At 53.3% G+C, this 12779-nt stretch overlaps 1 long non-coding RNA gene across 1 annotated transcript in view; it reads right to left on the bottom strand.

Annotated features, from left to right (window-relative positions):
- Positions 1-12422, bottom strand: part of LOC105662488 (uncharacterized) — a 32730-nt gene extending 20308 nt beyond the window's left edge. Inside the window, exon 1 of the long non-coding RNA XR_001096011.2 lies at positions 6225-12422. This is a non-coding gene — a long non-coding RNA (uncharacterized LOC105662488). The remainder of the gene's footprint in view (positions 1-6224) is intronic.
- Between the last annotated feature and the right edge of the window lie 357 nt (positions 12423-12779).

Genomic DNA, 12779 nt, shown 5'->3' with positions numbered 1-12779 from the left:
TCGGAAGGAAAAGGGAAAAAGATTGGCACGCGCGAAAGGACCGACGTGGAAGGGACGCGGCTGATTAGGAGCGCGTGGAAAACGAACAATGGAACATCGCGACACGATGCAGCTCCGCTCCGAGTGTTACCGCTTTGTTAGCCCCGACGCGACGTTCTCTCTCGATCGCGACTCTGTCCGATTCGTGGCAGCGTTTTCGTTCGGAAAAGCTACGCTCGTGGTCGAAACCGACGGTCACGTTTCTCCTAGACGTCACGAAGATAGAACGGCAGGATGACGCGGTAGAATTAATCGGGGAAATTGTATCGAGACGGACGGTGGATCGAACTAACGCGAGTTTTTCATGTTTTTTTCGAAGCGTGTCCCGGTATCGTCGCGCATAGTGTACGTGTATACGCGCGCGCGCGCGTTCTCGTGGCTCTTCCTTTTCATTGAAACGAGCAATTCTCGAAAAGCGTACACGTAGACGCGGCGGTAAACAGAGGACGACACGGGCCGGTGCGCGCACAATGTGCCGGGGAGGCTGGAAAGACAACGCGAATCCATCATCTCTCTAGGAGGAGAGGCTGAAAGGGCTTTGCGGCACCGCACTCTGTGTAATTGTGGTCCCGGCCCCTGGTGGCCTGGACTACCCCGACCCGCACCCCCTTCGAACCACGCCGCGCGGCTTACCGCGATACCTACACCGCTAGCCAACAACCTCACCCCCTTTAGCCAACTCGATCCCCCATCGTTCACGAGCTACGTCGCTACCGTTCCTCGTTGTTCGTCGTTCGTCGTTACCCGACTAACCGCCTTGACAGATTTACGCGATAGGACGCCGAACGTTTTTAAGAACGCCGTTCGATTTCCGTTCGAGCGTCGCGCGATCGAAACGGCTGCTTACGGAAAAAGCGCGGAGTCAGAAAAAGAAAGAGGTCGGGAAGAAAAAACGCGACAATGTCGATTCGGGGGAAGCGCTCGAGCGAGTTCCTCGACTGCCGATCGTCAACGATGGGACGTATGGTGGGGTGTCGAGGTCAGCCCGTTCGAGATACACCGACGACGCCCGAGAGCAACGGGGGTTAGACCTCCGTGCCCTGTAGAGGTCCGGGTCCCCGATTAAGAGGTTCTTCCTTATAGTTGTACCGTTCGCGTAACCAGAACAGATTCCTCCACTCTTCCTCCCTCTCTCTCGATTCTCTTGCTCTCTAGACAGCGTGGCTGCGAAACTCGAGATAGAATACCCTGTCTGTCCGCGAAACAGACATCCAACTTAGACGCCTCTCTTCTCTTTTATCGTTTCCGATTCGCCTCCTCCCGCTCCGCTGTTTCGCTTTTCGTCGCGTCTTCTTCTTTCTCGTCGCCGTCTCGGCAGACTCGCGACTCTAGAGACGCGTGCAGCGAATTTTTCGATAGAAGAGAAATTAATTAGGAATTGGCGTCGACGATCGGCGAAACGACCGGGAAAATCGAGCGAATGCGATCGTAAAGAGGAAGGAGCGGTTCTGGAGGTCGGTAGGTCGTTAAGGACTGGCCGGAATCGTTTGGACGCGATCCTGTTTCGAAGTCTCGTTCGCCGGTTCTTTCTCTCCGTCGTTTCTCCATTTTCGCCGGTTCTCCGAGGTTCGCTCGGGTGCATGCCGAGACGCGGGGTTGGCCCGACTCCGGAGATAGATGGGAGAGTTTCGCGGTGCGCGCCCACATAGCAGCAATGTAAGTCATGCTTCTTTATGGGCCGGCCCGTGACCCCGCTACTTGTAAACCGACTAAAGATTCAGAAATAGCCGTCGCGCGGCACCGTGCCGCCACGCCACGCCACGGCCTTTACTTACGCGTTACGTCCCTTCCATCTGTCACGAGCACCGATCGTTGCCGTAACTCGTGTATCGCAATACGATCGAAGCGACGGAATTGCAAGGGGAGCATCGTAACGACGATTCTCCGGTCACCGTACACGCCCGTATTCGTACGCGTCGCCTAATCGATCGCGAACCGCGTACGATTTTCGATCGACGCAAAATCCTGAAAACCGAACTTGTCACGATCGTTTATCCGTGAACGGACGTGGAAAGGGAAAGAAGCTCGAACCGTGAATCGAACCGAGTGGAATCACGGCGTCGACATCGATAGAAAGGCGACTCGACGGAGAGTATTGCCGGTCGCTATCTGCGTCGCGCGTCAAACCGATACGCGATCAATGATATCTCCGGCATGGAAATGCCTAACGGATCTCGACTATTCACCGCTCTTATATGCGCGTATATCGGAATCGGAACGTGCCGTTTCTGCCGTCGCGTCGTCCTGGTCGGAAACGCGACGAGAAATTTCTCTCTCGTGGATGGAAAACGGACGAACGTCGAAAAGCGGCAGTGCGAGACGATTCCATTAACGTCGTCGAGCGACGATAAGGTTGCGGACGCGACCGAACCCTTTCGGTCGATCGATTTTTGACTCTGACGAAAAGCGAATCTTTTAACGCGGAGGTCGTGCAAGATCGATGCTTCGTTCGACGACGAGCGTGAAAATTTCGAGGACCGTGATATATGCACGTAAATTTGGAAATTTTGCCAGGCACTCGACTCGTCGAAGAAAAGAGGAGTTTAAAGCCTTTCGCGTCCCGCAGGAACAGGAACTGCCGATCGACTTTGGCGCGAGCGACAGAACTCGAGGGGCGAGCGATGTCACGAGCGACGTTCGCTGCTCTCGTCGAGAAAGCCAGGTGAGCATCGAAAACTCATTGTCGTAATCCGCGTCATCAGCAAGCTCGAGTGGAACTCTCTTCGGGGCTACGTGTCACCGAACGAAAGATCTTGAACGAGATCGAACATGCGGGTAACGCTCTCGACGACCGCGAACCCACTGCTCGGACGTGCTCTTTTCGAAAAACGGAAGGAAGCGTGTTATTCGTTCGATACAGTATTCGGGAAACCTATCATTGTCATTTTATGGACATTCGTCCAACAGAATATAGTAATAATTCACATCTACAAAACGTGTACAATGGTGATTGTATTCAATTACGATTGGATACCGATTCTATCTTCTTAAATTTGTTCTGAAATTTGTATTATGTAAAAATTTCGTACGATAAATACCGCGTCGAGATATTCTGATGGCCGTCTTAAAAGCGACAACCTATAGAATAAAAATGGGAGTCGGCGAAAAATTTGAAAGGTCGTGTCGGCGTGACGGAAGGAGTCGGAAGGAGAACAGAGGAGAAGAAGCGTGAGCAGAGGGGCCGAGGGCGGAGAGTCGGCAGAGATATCTCGGCGATTCGGTAATATCGCGCGGTCGACAAATTAGCGTTAATCCTAGGTCGTTAGCAAGATTGATGCCAGGATTTCACTTAAGGGCGCAGTCGAAGGGAAAGTTTCGGGGGAATAGTGGTCGTAGACGTAGTCGCAGCGTTCTCGTTGTCATCGTCGTTCTCGTCGGGATGCCGTAATGAAGTGGGTGGACCGGTGGTTGGTCGGTACATGGAACGGGAGCCGAAGGAGCTAGAGTGGTTCGAAGCGCGTATACGCGGCGTACTCTGCGAGACGGAAGGTCCGTGGCCGGAGGGTCACGAGGCCGTAGGGTGGCGGAGAAAAATGAGAGAAAGGGAGCTCGAGAGCGAGGGTAAGAATACGAGAGAGAAGAAGAAACTGAGTCGAGAGAGTATCGAGAGAATCGTAGGATGACCACGGATCAATCTACCCTTGGTCGACCACCCTTGCTTCGAGATTGGCGTCCGCTCCCCTGACCGAAAAGGACCGTCGCGAAAATTTCGGTCGCATCGAGCAGGCGACTGCTAGTTCGAAATGTCGAAACTCGTTTTCGCGATCTGTTCGCGAAGCGTCTTTTCGATCTTCTCGTCGGAGAATCGTCGGGATGTCGAAGCGTCAAAAAATGTCGAAGTCGACGCGATCGGTCAGGCTCGGATGCGATCTCGATTGGTTCGAAACAGGAGAAGGGGGAAAGAGGGGTTGCGTGGAAGTCTCGCGTCCGTGAATTCGGCACGGTTCAGCCGAGTGAAGACGAGAAGAGCGAACCGATGACACGCCGCCTCGGGCCAAAATCTCCGAGAGGCCTCGATCGGTCTCGCCTTTATCGTGCCTGTCTCTTTTGCCTTTTCCCTTGCTCTCTCGACTCTCTTCTATTCTCGTCCCATCTCGTCTCGTCTCGTCTCATCCAGTCTCGGCTTTCTTCTCTTCCTAAAGACCTCCTCTCGTTCGTTCGTTCGCTCTAACTTTTACGAGCATCTTCTACCGAGGAGTCTCGTAATTGCCTCTTTAGCGGTAACCCCCCGGCCGACTCTTCCTCCCGGTACCGACCGCGTTTCGACCGAGCCGTCGAGAGTGCTTCTTTCCTTCCTTTCCTTTCCTTTCTTTTCTTTCTTTCTTCTCTCCTCTTTGCTCGTCCATTTCTCCGCGCACCTTTTTCTTTCGTGTCCCCCACCCTCTCGATACCGCGGCTATCGATTCTTTTAAATTGCTTCGAGATATCGTTATCCTCGCGATCTCGCTTTCGACGGAAAGTGTGGCACCACGGTGCGGTTTAGCGGCTTCGAATTAAAAAGAAGAAGGCGAAAATTTGCGGGGTAACTCGGTGGTCGCGAATAGTCTATCGACGCCAATTAACGAGGCGAAACGTTTCGAGGGTGGCAACGAGCGAGACAACTGCGACGACGACGGCGAAGCGCGTTCGCGTACCGGATCCGTGCTAGAACGTGCCAGTTGCTCCGTATCTGTCACGAGCGCTTCGCGAGTCACGTTTACAGCCAGTCGTAACGGTTGTACGTGCTCGCAGCGTAATTGATTCGTCTTGGCGTCCAACCTCCGAGTCGCGCCGAGTTCTCTTAGAATAACGACGATACTCTCTCGACGACCGGATAGATCCTGCTCCGTCGAATCGAGTCCCGTTCTCGAACATCCTTCGAGTCGTTCCGTACGATTCGACTCGACTCCCGAGATTCCGCTGAAACCGTCGCGGAACAAAGTTAACCGGTCGTCGACGACGGAGGCGCCGGTTTCCGAGAATCAGCGATCAGGCGAAAAAACGCGAGGAGCAACGTCCCGTGGCGGTCTTTGAGGAGCGACGGTTTCGCGGAGTTTGCCGTATTTTCGCGACGAGTACCCTCCGTTCGCGGAAGCGGTAAAAAATGCGACGTTAATATCTGGACGAGAAAAGTTACGGGGTGGAACGGAAAGTAGAAGCCGCGTCCCTTCGGGGAAAAGCCGTTTTGGGGAATAAAAGTGCGAGAGGGCTCGGTGAACGAGTCACGCGTCAAAGTCGCGACGCGCTTTCGAAGCTTAAGAGCGCGAACGTCGACGGAAAGGTTGGACGATCCAGCCGGTGCGACGCGACGTTTAGGCTTTCGAAGGCTTAATCACTTCGAAGATATTAGGCGGCGGGGTGAATATGCAAAGTACGTTTTTCCTCGAACGGCTTACTCTCGGCGAGTCGGAGGGTGTGTTTGGCCGGGGAGGACGACGGGCCGCGGAGAGAGGCGAGAGATTCTCGACTCGCTCTCGGAATCGGTTTACGAGGCTCGTTAAAATATTAGTCGGGCGTAAGTTCTCGGTGACACGCGGTGCGATTCGCGCTTCCAGCCCGAAGCACGCTCTCGTCTATGCAAAATAATCGTTTCTTAATTGCGGAGTAATTGCAAATTCGAGAGGGAACCGAGTTCCTTCTTCTTCGACGAGGCTCTCTTAAACCGGCGCCGTCTGTCGCTTCCATTATTCTCGCGAACTTCGACTTAACCCCTCGAACACCGGACAAATTACCCTCGAATTACCCTGCCGGTTCGCGTTTTCGCTTCCGAAGCGAACGTTCGAATCGCTTCGGATTTTCCCTCCAGATTCCTCGAACGGAGCGTCGCGAAAAGGGTAACGAAAAATTTCCGCTCATCCCCCGCGATCCGGTAGGAGCCCCCTGCGAGGAGCAGCGACTCCCTCGCACTCTGTTCTCCTCTCTTTTCCTGGCACGGATAACGCGTTGCAGTCCTTCATGCCGGTCGGCAGGAACCCCGTGAACAAACGGGCCGCCAGCCAGCCTTATCTCAAGACGCTTTAATGTGTTTAACCCAGCGAAGATAGTGGACAATTTATTGCTCCCTATTTTAGGCGTGCTCTGTCTCTCCCCTTTCTCTTCTTCCCTCCTTTCCTCTTTACGCTCTTCTGCCAGTTTCTCTCCCTTCGCCTCTCTTTCTCTCGCCCTTTTCGACCCGTTCGACCCGTTCGCTTGGCCTACCGTCTTACCTTCCGCTCCGTTCGTCGTTCGCGATTCCAAGCTCGTTCCGTGCCGTTTCGTCCGAATCGCGAAGCCGGTCGAACGTATAGCTGCTCTTTTTTTACGCGAGGACGAACGGCTCTCGGCGCACCAGCGGCGACAGATGTTTTTCATCGAGTCACGCGGGTCAAGGGGATTCTAAGCTGTCTCGGCACAATTTACTAGCCGATGATAACGCTAGAAACACGTGCGCCGCGACCGTTTCCCGAACTGGAAACTCGAGATTTTTCTCGTCGAACCTCCTGCTCCTCGGGCCCTTTCCACTTTTCACCGCCACCTACACCGACGGACTTGCCGGTTCTCCCCTCGCGACAAATATTCCAGCGAAACGACGTTACGGAACCGAAAACGCGTGACGCTTACGCAACGAGCTGCCTCGATTTTGCGAAGCGAGTCGATTCGGTCGAGATCGAGCGTTCGCCACCGAGAAAACCGTGACCGTTTACTCCGGTCGACAAGAAAAATAAGAACGATTCGAGTGACTCGACCGCGTTCGGTAAACAAATTTCGGCAAAAGCTAATCGGCAAGGACGAGCGGCGAAGAGAAAGGAAGATAACGCGTACGGGTCAAGCGGATAACGAGCGAGACGAGGTCGAGAATGCGAGCCGACGAAATATCGCGTAATCGTACGTATGTTTTCGCGCTAATCTCGCGTTCATTTACGACGCGTCGCGTACGCTCGACCTTTTCTCCTCCGTTGCGCAACGGCTCGCACTCTCCGCGAACGAAGGCTCGATTTCTTTCTCGCGCGACGATTAAACTCGCTCGGCGAGCGTCAAAGTTCGTCGTCGCACGACTCGTTTTCAGCTTCCAAGTTTCCTAACGAGGGGATCGATGATCGTAGAGAGAGCGAGAGAGGGGGACAAGTTTGGGCGTACGAGATCGGCTGGCAACGGCAGGTAAAGGAGGCAGGTCGCGCTTTGACCTCCCTCGTAAAAAAGTCGAAATTACCGGTCGGCTGCAGCTGCGACCGATGCAAATATCTCCGTGGCGGATGCGTCGATCGCGATCCGACAAACGACCTTCTTCGAGCCGCGAGCCAACGAGCGAACGCGAGAACGGCTGTTAAGAGGCTCGTATCGACGCGATGCTCGGCAGATGGCATCGAAGATTATCGTTCCACGTTTCGTCGCAAAAGTTGGAACGAACGCGTTCGAGGAACGCGTCGAAAAGAGAGGGAAGCAGCTGGCGCGTTAATGATCCTCGCGAATACGAAATTACGCGCCACTCCATTAAGCGCGGCGACGGCTCTCGATTCCGAGGGACGCGCTGGCGCCGATTTACGAATCGGTTCGCGAGGCGATCGGGTTTTTCCGTCGACGGATTTATGGCGAACGGTTATTTCCCGCGATTAGATATTTTGTCGTCGCGTCGTCGCAGCGATCATTACGGTTAGATACACAAAACGCGCGGCACGTGACTCGGCTCTGATGAAAATGTTAATCAGCGCTTCCCCTCTTCTCCTTTCGTCGCTCGCTCGTTCTCCCGTTCTCCGTTTCTCCGTTGATACCCTTTCAATGACTCGGTCCAGAGTTTCGTCGATGAATGAGCCGGCCCCGTGGGTCCCGGTGCGCCCATACGCGTCTCCGGTTACCTCCGCGGATTAATTATGGGGTAGATCAAAAGAACACGACGACCACGAAGCGGATAATGCAACGGGTGGTTCGTTTTTGAACGGTCGTATTCGCGCGCGTGCCCCGCACGCTTCGTTCAAGCAAAACCACAGGGAAGACCGCGCGCTTCTTCGGGTTTTCAAATTTCAAAAACTCTCTTGATTATTCTTTCGTGCAGCGTCGCGGCGCGCTCGATCGTCTCGTTTTCTCTCAGCCGGCGTCTGCCCTCTCCGTTGCCGAAGATTATCGAAGCCTCGGGACTTTGGCGCGAACGAGTACCCTTGACTTTTAGGTTATCGAAACGGGTCGTAAGGTCTTCCGATACGCTGGAAGAGTGGAACGAAAAATCGGTAACGGCGCTTTTATTCCACACGCTCGTACAGCGTATTTATGTTCGTATCGGGCGCGATGCAACCGGTATCTATTTCTGCGTCGTCCTTAACGTTCTTCGCGCCTTTTCTGCGTCGTTATCGATTCCCCTGCATATTTCGATTTCCTTATTTGTCCGGTTGTCGCTATGTTAAAAAGCCATCGTAAAAATAACCGGGACATTTTCGTTACCGTACCGCGCGAAATTTCTAGCCGAGAATAAAAGTAGGAGGAGAGATCGAAACGCGTTCCGTTTCGAATTTTCGGAGCGCCAGCGTGGTTGTCGGGACTCTATTTTCGTGTTCGTACCGTTTGGATTCGTTTCGTAAGGGCTTTTTTTTCTCTCTCCCTACGAAGTCGAGTCTCGCTACATGGAACTCGGTTTCGCCGCGCGAATCGGATTCCCGCTTTCGGGATTAGAACGCGGCATTATTTTCGCTCGACGTCTCTGCGAAAACGGAAAAGTTCTACGCCGGTATGTCGAAACGCTTTCTTTTTTTTCCTCCCTCCCTGCCGCATCGTTTCGTCGCGGCGATACGTCGCGGCTTTCGAGTTTTCGTAGGGGATTTACGAGGCACCGACCACAGACAAACTCTCGCGCTCGGACGATCGACGTTGCCATTCTCCGACTCCGCTTCGTGTTCTTTTCCACGCGAACGCCGGAAAAAGATGCTAACTTCGCGTAACTTTAACGCCATCATTTTTTTTTGCGCGAGAAACAGATAACGACTCGGATGAAAATTTCCTCTTGCGCACGGTCCGTTACGCTCGTTTTCGTTATTTACGCGCGTCACGAATCGTTTTCGAGAATCTTTGAAGCAGCGCCATAGACGAACCAAAGTCTATCGCAAGGTACAAGCGAAACGTTAAGGTCTTTATCGTGGCTATAAATAGCGCGACTATCGTACATGCTTATTAGAGTAACTCGGTATCTTGTCATATTGGGGAATATACTACATTTCAGTAATTGTATAATCGATTCAAAGATGGCGATACTTGCGTATTTATTTTGTTTATTTTAACGCAATTATTAACGCGACGATAGATAGGTAAATATCTTAAGAAAAGATGAAGCGGAGAAGTTCGCGATCAGCAGCGAGTCGATATCGGTATCGACGTTTCGACGGTGGATTCGATGGGGCGAGAACAGCCACGATTCCCGTGGAAATCTCTCGATGGATATTCACCGGGGAGCAAAGGCGAACGCCTCGAGGCGTATTTACGAATTCATACCGCAGATGCGCATAATGGCGCTGATTCGTGACATTTGATTAGAGCATTGTCGCGGCTCACCCCACGCGCTAACCACCCGTCCTTTTCTACCTCTTCCGTAACCGATGGCGCGGTGGCGTACCGCAATGGCAACCCTTGTACCCGCTCCCTCTTCCACGGTCATTGAATAGAGCAGTCGCTCGCACCGGTCATTATTTTCCGATCCAACGATCGTGACGATTTCTCGCGGTGACCTTTCTCCCTGAAATCACGCACCGCCCACGGTGTCGGTCGCGTTCGCCTACCTCGACAATGACGGGACGATGCTACGATTCCAATGCCGAGAATGGGGTGCGAAGCACGCGCACCCGTATCCGTGCCCGCTCGACCGCGAACCGCTAACGAACGCCCCTCGAAAAACGCATGAGCCTCTGCCAACGAGCAAACATTTCCGCTGTTCGCGTTTACGCGTCTACTTTCCCTCCGACCGAACAGAGTCGTGGAGCAACCGGTTATTACGTAATTCGATCGCGTATTTCGATCCCAAAGGGTCGTGCAAGTTCGCGGGGGACGAATCTCTCGACTATCCACGCGCCTATCCGTTCGTCCCTCTTTGTGCGTTCGTTCGTTCGCCTTGACGCGTTCGTCTCGCGCTACTTTATGGTTCCGAGGATAGCGTTATAGTTGGGGTAGTCGCCCACGGGTCGGTAACGAGGTTACGGTCTCATCTCCTACTCGACCGTCGCGACGGCTCGAGCCCTCGGCTCATCAGGCCACAATATTACTAATCAGCGCGAGAATTGGCCCGGGTGGTAAGTGCCCTTCGAATTGCCAATTCGCGTCGCTGCTCTTCGTCTTCCGGGCTCTCCTCGGACCGAAACGAACGAGAAATCGAAAATCGCTAGACGCGTGGTTGCGATCGCGGTACGAAGCGAACAACGACGTTGCGAGGTAGCTTCGTGACGCGCGACGTCTTAATGCATTGTCACCAAGGGGATCGTTAGGCGTAACTAGACGTATATCAATTCTATTCGACGATCTGATTACGCACCGCCTAATTATGCCGCGTCACGTACCCTAATTAATAGTCGACCGGTCGTTCCGAGGGAAACGCGTTGCCTTCCAACTTGCCGGAGCGGACGAATTCGAAGGAGAACTCGCGGCCGCGAAAAAAAGAAGAATCCTTCGAAAGCCGCTCTTCGGTGATTTACGACGATCGTTCTCCTTGCGCCGGAGAACGCTTCCGCGCCACCCCCGTACCTATTGTCCGTGTTCTCGAGTCCGTATCTTTCTTTTAATGCACGCTTTATTAATAATAGTCGACCACTCCTACCGAACACCTTCGACGGCCACGCATTTACAGCCGGACCCGTTCTTCTCCGAGGGTTCGTCGTTTCTTTGTCGCGCTTCGACCGTCTGCTTTCGAGCGTTTTTAAGTTAATTTTCGTACGAGCATAAAACCGAAACGGATCCGTGTGGTAATCTGGACAGAGCTCCGAAGCGGCTGCCAGTTCGGTTTTTACTCGCATACGAGCTTCGTATCTCGCTGTCTGGAACTTTATCGACACCCCGTACTTACCGGCGTTCGTAGTGGCGCGGCTGCGTCGAGATAAGCAACTGAATTATGACATCGATAAAATTGATATCGCTCGTGTTTCTAAACTGGTAGTCGGACTTTACCGTCTTTAAGTTTACCGCGATGGTCGTTGATAGTCTCGGAAAAGTAGGGAGTGGAAGAGCGAAGCGAGAAGAGGGAACCGAAGGAGAAAAAAAAAACGAGAAGAAGAACGGTCCGGGTGGACGCGTTTCAGATTTTTCTCTAGTCAGCGTGACTCGTTATCCGAATCGAAAAAAAGAACTCGGGTCGATAAGAGTTCTTTCAACGAGTAAATTATTCCATCGAGCGGCAAGCTCGAAACCGAACGGCGAACGCGAACGGGAAGACCGGCAACGAAACACGATCGAATTCGAGTCACTTGTATATCGGTAAGGAAGAAAGTTGTCAGCGGGAAAATCGAGTCTCGATCGCGTGCGAAACAAACGTTCTGCGGTGAAACGCGATGAAACGCAGCGGGGTGCACGGTGGCGTATTAAATTTCGGATAATCCAGAAGGATAGTCTTCGAGCGGGGTAATTAATGTGCGTTGGGGATCCGTCGAGGAAACGGAACGAGAAAGAGGGAACACGGCTCGAAGAAGGAAGGAGGGTGAACGAAGACAAAGAAAAGAGGCAACGAAAGAAGGGAGCCGAGAACCGAGGATTGGTTTTCTCACAGTGAGTCGTCGTCCCGTGGCCGAAAACCGGACATCTGGACATGGGACAGCTGCGCGACCACAGGCTCCTCCGTCCCTCCAAACCGAGGGAGGCTTTCACGGGGGTGACCGTTCTTTCGTTCTATACCACCCATTCTCCGTGTTTATGCCTGCGTTTACGCGTTCGCTTATGCATATTACGCGATCGCCGTTCAAAAAGTCGTCGATTAATTTCCCTCGTTCCGAGGCAACGACTCGCGTTCGACTTCGAACTCGTTCTTTTTCCTTTTAGTTCCCTTTAGTACGGTCCAGTTTTTTTTCGAGCCTTCGGTTTCGATAATTGTGAGAAAAAACGGACGGTCGTAGCTTCGTCGGTAACGGAGTAGACGTTCGCGGGGTCGTTTTTCCTCGGGGACCGTGATCCTACGGCTAATATCGTGATTTATATTCTCGACTTTTCGAACTCGAGACGGGTCGACGAGAGGGGGGAGACGGCCAAATACCCGTGAGACCGCATCTTTCCAGTCTCGGGGAACGTTCGAAGCGTCACTCGCGTAGATCGATCTAGCGTTCGATACGGACGAACAAAACTTTCCGCTCGCGGTAACGTTTAAACTTGCTCGTTTCGAAATTTCGCCGTTAGACGAGAAGAAATAGGACGAAGAAGAGCTAACGATTCTCGAGCGCGTTGTTCCACGCGACAAAATCGCGAGCATCGGATTCGATCCGGTACAGTGTACAGAGTAGAGAGGGTCGACGGCCAAAAAGCGTATCGCGTCGACTCGGCCGAAACGGGCGAGGAGAGGAGAGAACGTGAAATCCGAGACAGGAACACATGCTGCTCGGTAAAGTGGTACTCGGACCCATCCACGACACCGGCAGGGTTTCGGTTCCCGCTCGGGGCTGCGTTTGCCACCGCAGCCGGTTTCGCTCGCTTTTAACCACCGGCCGTTTCGCCACTTGTCTCGCCCACGCTTTACCACCGCCGCAAGGTGTTTCGTTACGCCATTCGCCGTTCGTCTTGCTCTCGATCCTTTCGATCGCGAGTCGCATCGTTTCGACGGTTGGAACTACGTA

Source organism: Megachile rotundata, chromosome 5 (assembly GCF_050947335.1).
Source record: "Megachile rotundata isolate GNS110a chromosome 5, iyMegRotu1, whole genome shotgun sequence".
NCBI classification, from domain to species: Eukaryota; Metazoa; Arthropoda; class Insecta; order Hymenoptera; family Megachilidae; genus Megachile; species Megachile rotundata.
This window is presented reverse-complemented; position numbering and strand designations above follow the sequence as displayed.